Genomic DNA, 8,925 nt, shown 5'->3' on the forward strand with positions numbered 1-8,925 from the left:
GAGAGCTAGAAATATATTTGCAAGTGATAAATATGGTGGGCTACAGAGAAAAAGATAGAGAATGGGACTAGCTGGGTAGCTATTTCTGGAGCCTGTAGAGACACAATGGGTTGAATGGCCTCCTTCTGTACTGAAAATTCTACGAAAGCAGTAGCTTATTCCCTTTTGCCTAAGGAAAATATTACTAAATATGAAGCAGTAAAAAGGCTCAGTTAATGCCCAAGGTGTATTGTCACCAGTTCTGCACCCTGAGGCAACATCTGACCAGATGTACCTGGGATTAAAATGCTTAAGCAATTTTTGACAAGTGGCCACAGGAACTTAAGATAGGAAAAGAAAAGTCTGTGAAATAATTCTCGTTGAAGAGTTTAAAAACACAATACCCTTCCCAATATGAATACACCCACAGGAACAGAAAGTGATTGGTTTCTGGCAGGCAGCCACACGAGCTGATGATTATGAGCTGATCTACAACTTGCAGTTCCAGAGGAAAAAATGCCTTCAGTTGCCACTCTGAACCAACTGGGAAGGACAGGGGTGGACAGATTGATAGGAAACTGAGCACCAATGGGAGAGAGAAAAGTGCTAGTCGTCTTCCTCATTTCAAAAAGGGTGGTGTCGAGATGAAAGGTGAGATTAAGAACCTTGTCTGCTTTGACTGACAAAAAGTGAGGCATGTCTGATCCAACTTCTGGACACTACAGGAAAAACCTGTGTAACTTATTGAGGTGCACAGATGCTGTACAGACAATGGGAGTGTAGCAGATCAGGCTATGGCTCAGTCTGCAACTGTGACTAACTGCAAAGACACTCTTGAGAGTGTAGGTGAATCACTAAAAGTTACCAGGATTTTATATCCAAATGCATAGTGGCCACAATTCTCAAAACAAACATAGAACTTTACAGCACAGGACTGGGCCTTTCAGCCCATGATGAGGGCGAAGCTGGAGAGACTGAGAGTACCAAGATTTAGCCAATCTGTCCCACTGAGGAAAGGCATGTCCTTCCTACCACGGAGTGCAGAATATGTCAAGGTGTTGGTAAAAAGGATTGGAGGGGGTTTCATGTCCATCACCCTTAACCAGGGTAGCTGCAGTGTGGCCCTCTGTCAGGACCAATAACAATGGAAGTCATCCCCACTCTGCCTGTGGATGGGATTAACATCCACCTGAGTAGTATCCTGATGGTAACAAAGTTAATAGCAGCCCCATCAGTCTCTGAGAAGCTCATTGAGGTCAGGGACACTGAACAACTGCAGGAGAAAGTGCCTGGAATTTTCTTGGGCTGTGCGCTCACATGCTATATGGCCAGGCAAGGTCAACTGAGGTGGCACTGAAAACAGAAGATTCACCTGTCTTGAAACATTTTTGGGAGTCTAGAAGACCCCAGGGAGTTAATAAATAGAACTTGCTCGGTAGCAAGCTGAATCACTATTAAAAACATTAGCCCAGAGTGCTCATAATGAAGCTGATGCAGAAGGAGGCTTTGAATTCTGTCGTGTTAAAAATCAGATGCTGATGAGAAAAGGGAGACCCACAACCACAGCCATGCAAATAAAGAGTGGACAATGATCCATCAGGTTGTGTTCCTGGCGAGGTACCAGAGGGGAATATTACGGCTAGCCCATGAAATTCCAATAGCTCAGCATGTCAGTATACAGTAAAACCAAGTCAGCAATTTCACTGACCACACCATAAGGATGTATTAAGGTTTTTCACAAGTTGCTTTAACTGCTAGGTTGTAGGAAACACAACCTGCAGAAAAGCTTCATTTATGATTCCCATGTTGGCTTTTGAGCAATCATTCAGCAAGGTGTTAGTGGACTGTTTAGGACCTGTTGCTCCAAATAAAGGAGGCTACCTGTATACCCTTATAATCATGAACTTAGCTACTCATTTCCCAGGGACTGTTCCCCTGAGAACCATATCTGCAAAACAGTGTTGAGGGAATTGACCTTATCCTTTACCCGGTGTGGTTTCTATACCGAGATCCATTTGGATAAGAGCTTAAATTTAATAGTCTAAGAACCATGGGTAATCTGGATGTGATCCAATTGAAGTCCAGGATATTCCCTGCAATCCAGGGGTTGGGGGTGGTGGTGGGAGGGAGGGGGGGTGGTGGGGGCTGTAGAATCTTAACACCAGGCTCCAAAAACAATGATCATGACATTCTGCCATCACTGTGATAAAGAACCAGATTTTCTTCTGTTAGCCACCAGGGACTCACCACATGAATCCACTTGTTTTGCTTGGCTTGAATTAGTTTATGGATGCAAGGGCCTCTAAAACCTATTAAGGAAAGGTTTTCAGAACAGAATAAGGAAGTCTTCACATTAGACTATTTAGCAAAGTTCCAACAGTGTCGCTTGCAAGCCTGTGAAGTAGCCCAAGAACACTTGAAAATTGACAATTATGAAGAAACAGACAAATACTCAAGTGCCCAAACATTTCTGGCTGAAGACTACATGTTAGTGCTCCTTTCAATATCATGTGCATCCTTAAATTTCTCAATGGTTCATCCAGAATAATCATGAAGCTTGGGGAAATGAAAAATCTGATGGAGAGCTGTGATTGAAAAAATAAATGGATGCTCTGTTATATCAAATGCTAAAGCAATACAGTTGCCAAAAAGGAAACAACAACAATGAACTGTCCCATTGCACTAACAGAAAGCACAAGAGTTGCAGTGGGGAAGTGTGGAGGAAGATATGAATGAGTCTTGCTCTGAACCTCTACTACTTGTCTAACCAAAAGAGAAATACTAGCAAACTGAAACTCCTTATTTGCCCACCGAGGTGCAGAACAATGAACAGACTTAACAAGGCTGATCACTGCATTTAGGGCTTATGGTGAGTAAATTCAGGCTGCTTTGCCTTAGCTCTACATGTTGTGGTTGTGGGATAGGGTCCTCCCAAAATGCAGTTTGTTTCCATTCATGAAATGTGGACATTGCTGGCTAGCTGGCCCTACTTGCCCTTGAAGAGGTGGAGGTGAGCTACTGCCTTGAATTGCTGCAATCCATAATGGTGTTAGCTAAAGATATTCAGCATATTGACCGAGTGACACTGAAACAATGATGCTGTTTTTCCAAGTCAGGATGGCGAGTGGCTTGGAGGGGAACATGCAGATGGTAGTGATTCCATGGATCTGCTGCCCTTGTCTTTCTAGATGGTGGTATTCATGACTTTGGAAGGTGCTGTCTAAAGTATCTTGATGAATTTCTACTATGAACCTTACAGATGGTACACATCGCTGCTACTGAACAAATGATAAAGTAAGTGTATTTTTGAGGATTTTAAACCATACAAGCAGGCTTTTTTGTCCTGGATGATGTCAAGCTTCTTGAGCATTGATGGAGCACTCATCCAGGCAAGTAAGCAGTATTCAATCACATTCTTGATGTGTACCTTGTAGTTCATTAACAGGTTTTGGGGAATCAAGAGGTAAGTTACGATTCCGAGTGTCTGACCAGCTCTTGTAGCCATAGTATTTACATGGTGAGTCCAGGTCAGTTCCTGGTCAATGGTAACTCCCAAGATGTTGATAATGGGGAATTCAGTGATGGTAATGCCATTGACTGTTAAGGGATTAGATTAGCAGTTAGATTCTCCCTTGTTGGAAATGGTTATTGCTTGGCATTGTGAGGCATGACTGTTACTTGCCACCTGTCAGCCCAAACCCAGATATTTCAGGTCTTGCTGCATTTGAACACGGTCTGCTTCAGTATCTAAGAAATCAGAAATAGTGCCAAACATTATGAAATCATTGGCAAACATACCTATCTCTGACCTTATGATGGAGGGAAGGTCATTGCTAAAGCAGCTGAAGATGGCCGGATCTAGGACACTACCCTGGGGAACTCTTGCAAAGATGTCCTGGAACCAAAATGACTGACCTACAACAACCACAGCCATCTTCCGCTGCACTAATTATGTCTGTAACTGGTGGTGAGATTTTCCCTTGATACCCATTGACTATAGCTTTATAAGACTCCTTGATGCCACATTCGGTCAAATATGGTCTTGAAGTCAAGGGCAGTCACTCCCACCTCAACTCTGACATTCAGCTCTTTTGTCCATATTTGGACCAAGGCTCTACTGAGATCAGGAGCTGAGTGGATCTGGTGGGACTCAAACTGGGCATCAATGAGCAGGTTATTGCTGAGTAGGTGCTGGTCGAAAGCACGTTGAATGACACCTTCCATCACTCTACTGATGATTGAGAACAGTTTGATGGAATGGCAATTGGCCATAATTGGCTCTGCCCTGCTTTTTGTGTGCAGGACATATCCAGGCAATTTTCCACATTGTCGGGTAGATGCCAATGTTGTAGCTGTATTTGAAAAGCTTGGGCTAGTGGAGCAGGGTACATGCCTTAGGTACTTTTACCAGAATGTTGTCGGAGTCCGTTGCCTTTGCAGCATCTAATATCTCCAGCTATCTCTTGATATCATGCGTGGTGAATCAAATTGACTGAAGACTAACATCTGTGATACAGGGAATCCCAGGAGGAGGCCGAGATGGATCATCTGCTGAGCATTTCGGGCTGAACATTGTTGCAAATGCTTCAGCCCTATCACTAACAATTAGGTCCAGGAAAGCTGACCCAGGTTTAGATGGTGATTAACTATATGCAGGAACATCAACTAATGGAGTTTAGCAGTACGAGCTAGAGCTCCACAGTTATGATCATGCCAAATTAGATGGGTTCACATGTCCCTGCAGTGACTATCAAAAATTTAATGCAATGATCACAGCCAACTCCTGATACACTGGCTGTAAGTTTACATAGCTAGGTTTGGTAAGGCTTCCTAAATTGGCGAGATGGTGATACCCAAGGGATACTAGAAGGTTCCATTGCCTGCCTGTGTCAAGGAAGTCTCCACCTTCGTAGTGCTGAATGCAATATATCAATGTTAGATCATGCTACACAGACTCCAAAATAACTGACCACTTTTCAAAGTCTTATGAACCAGTTAATGACAGGCTTACGTAAATGTGTAGTTAACCAAGATGACCTCCTACTATACAGCGAAACCTGGGAAATGCATTTAAGACATGCGCCTTCTGGAAAATATGGTCAACTGACCTTGACACCAATCTCTCAAAGAATGAATTTGTGAAGATATAAGTAACCCTATCTCAAACATATAGTGGGTCAAGGACAAGGACTGCCCAGGGTCACAAAGGTACAAGCAGTAAGTAGCACAGTTCCCCATTCTCACAACAAGATGGGAAATCATGAGGTTTTCAGCAATGTGTCGATTCTACCAAAACTGCATCCCAAGCGTCAACACGGAGCTGCACTGCTGACAGACCTATTTCAGAAAAATAATGAAGGTAGTATAGACTGAGAAATGCCTAACTACTTTCGAAAAACTGAAGGCCTTTTTAGCAAGCAAATACGTGCTTTTGGCTCCAAACTTTTAACAAGCATTTAAGTTCGCCATCGATGAGAGTGACATCAGCATGGGGGCTGTCCTCCTTCACAGAGATTAACCCGAATAGAGACATAAAAAAAAACAAGGATCAGAAATGGTAATTCACAATAGAGATGGAAACCTTTGGATTATTAGTAGCTCTCAAAGACTTTGAGAAATATATCTACAATAGGTATAAAGAGATGACAATCTATACTGATCATAATCTGTTAGCATTTGCACGAAGTTTATGATACAGAGAGCCTGCTTATTCTACTGGAGTTTTTTTCCTTTAACTGCATGGCTTACGAAACATCTACATCACCAGGAAACCCAAAGTAATTGCAGATAACTTGACCAGAACCTGAAGGGAAACCTATTTAGAACTGAAGAAATATAACTGAACATGGCTGGAGGAATGAACGTGTGTCTGAGTTTGTCTGCCATTTTATGATGTTTTAAAATTTTCAACATTTTGCAATGAAATGTCATGGCCACAGATCATAATCCCAGATCACCCAGGGACATACTGAACTTCTAATTGCAACATAGTTTCTTTTAAGAAGAGGAGATGCAGCCAAAAGCTGAAAGTGAATGTAAGTTCTGTGACTGTCTCAGAAGATCTCTGGAATATCACGCCTGAACATGTTGAAGAAACTTCATAGGAATAAATACATTGAAAAGTGAACTACAATCTCTGTGAGTATCTCAGACTGTAAAAATGATGGTAAAGTAGGACAGCAATCTGGGTGTGAAACATATTTGCACTTTCACCTTTTAAGAATTCACTAGTTAAAAGCTTAATTTTGAACACTGTTGTGCCATGAAAGTGGCAAACAAAAACCCATCAACTTGGTGAAAAGTCAACTCTTCATTGCAGGTAAAAGACTCTCATTTCCTTAATGCTGGAAGCTGGTTAACAAGCCAGTTCAAAAGGAAACCGGACAAAAAAAATGACTATCCCGCAAAGCCAAGAATCTTGGAATCAGCTGTTCAACTATCACCTTCCACAATCTACTCAAAAGTAACTATTCCACTATCAATGTTCCACTATCCACCTGTCACAAACCACCTAGAGACTGATCCTATATCTTTCATCTTTGAATTCACTTCTCATTTCTAATCTATGTGTATATCTGTTGCATTATTATTTCTTCATTCACTTTGCAACTAATAAACTCACTCTTTGGTTTACTCAACAAAGCCTGGTTAAGTTGGCTCCTTTTATAACATAATTTCTTTTGGTCTGAAAGAAAGGAAGGAGATTCTTTCTAATGAACCTTGGTGTGGCCAAATGAGGGGCAATTGAATAAAGAAGGCGATTATTACTTCTCACCCGGGAGCTTAGCAATTCAGAGTATCTCAACTGTAGTAAACTGAGAACTTCACTTGGGCAATGGTCATAGCAAAACTCAGATGCCATTGCATATGAAGAAACCATCAGTCCCATTTCTGCAGCTCGTAGGCACAATGTCAGAAGCCTAAGAGCGGTTCACTTATTCCCTCAGACACGTGCCCAGCCAGCCTGGATCAATGTAAATTCTAAAACTTTGTTGCAATAGCACCATTTTCTATCCTATAAAGTTGATAGCAAGGTAATGTGGAAAGGGTTTGATATTGCTGTTTTAGTTCTACTCTTTTTGCTCATCTTCATAACTGACCCATTTTGACAACGGAACTGGTCACAGGCTATTGCTTTCCGTCATAAAGTGTGCAATGTCTCAGAATTAGTTTTGCGCAAGGAGAAAATATGCAGTGACTTTTTCTTCATAGGATAAGATGCTGTATCTTTGCAAATTATCCTGTGTTACAGCCTGTCTGACAATTGAGAAAACTTGATATGGAGTTGTTGAAAGCTAATGTACCAGTCATTACTAAGACTTGCAGAGTAGGGAGTATGTAAACTATCACAATCAGTCTGTATAGAATTTCCTTTGAGGATTTGCAAGTAAATAAGATCCGTCCTTGCCTAATTTACTGGCAGCAAAAATGCTACCTTCATCACGAATAGGATTATTCCAAAAATCAAAATCTAGCTTTATAAAAAAAAACCATAATGCTAGTGGAGACGTGTGCACTGATTAATAACATATGCCTAGGCAATTGCTTTTTATATGGTAAGGAATGCCACAGCTCTCTGGGAAAGTCAGCCATGCACATACATTTCCCATTGTGGGCTAACCACAGAGAAAATCCAACTTTTTCAGCAGACCATCACTCTTGGGAAAATAGAGAAATATTGACTCTCCAGAATGTACAAAGGGTAAAGATATGTTGTAGAAAACTAAAGCAGTTTTATAACTTTCAACCTGTAAAATGTTAAACCTAAACTATGCTGGGGTATCTCAGGCTCTCCAATTGATTATTCATTTTTTAAAAAAAATCATCCTTTTCTTTACAGGATTGAAACAAATCAAATATGTTTAACTTCATAAAATCAGGACAATCTTTGATCTAATATTTATTTGTTAAGCGAAGAATCCTTGCTCATTTACTTAATGATTCTTGCTCTTTCTAGTTATAGCTATTCTAATTGTATTAGCTAGTATACTTGTTTTTGTGTAAAAATATGCATTTGAATCACCTATTGATTTTTCTCTTGTCTATTTTGAAATTGGAAAAAAATGATTAGGATTTAACTGGCTATTTAACTATGTTAATCACAAGCTATATTTTAGTAATTAATTAGGCAAAATTGCCAAAAAGGTAATCTAGTTCCATCATAAACTAACCTGTAACACAAAGGTAAATGTTTGTTTGATCCAAACACCTTTCATTATATAGAAAGTTAAATATTGCTGAAAAGAGAGACATGTTTCTGACTCCTTTTGTTGTGTACTCATCAGGAAAAATGCAAGAATGCCAAATTTCTAACAATCACAACAATTTATTCGACAAGTGAAAAAAAAGAGCTGATTATTTAGAAACTCAACTCTGATTGGTTGAGGTGTTGCCAATGGGGATCTATATGATCCTAGAGTTCCCAGGCAATTCAAAAATGTCCAAGGTTTGAACAACTTCCTTCTGATTACAGAGAATGTGTCCTTGCTTATGAATGTAAATAATTTCTAGCTGGTATAAATGAGACACATTATAACCTTAACTGTTTGTTTCAAATTGCTTGTTCATGTAGCTACTCTGTAAAAACTACCCAGTTGTAGAATTTCATCTAACTGTAGATGTTTTGTTTGGGGTTTTGGCAAGCACAGTCTGAGCATGGACTATACTCTGCCTATTATAAACCACCAAAGAAAAATGTTTATCACAGAGATCTACAGCACAGGAAAAGGCTTTTTTACTCCATTGTGTTTGTGCTGGTCAAAACCAACCACCTAACTATCCTAGATAGTAGGAACTGCAGATGCTGGAGAATCTGAGATAACAAGGTGTGGAGCTGGATGAACACAGCAGACCAAGCAGCATCATTTCTGAAGAAGGGTCTAGGCCCGAAACGTCAGCTTTCCTGCTCCTATGATGCTGCTTGGCCTGCTGTGTTCATCCAGCTCT

The sequence above is a fragment of the Rhincodon typus genome, chromosome 7, assembly GCF_021869965.1.
Source record: "Rhincodon typus isolate 14 chromosome 7, sRhiTyp1.1, whole genome shotgun sequence".
In the NCBI taxonomy this organism is placed as follows: domain Eukaryota; kingdom Metazoa; phylum Chordata; class Chondrichthyes; order Orectolobiformes; family Rhincodontidae; genus Rhincodon; species Rhincodon typus.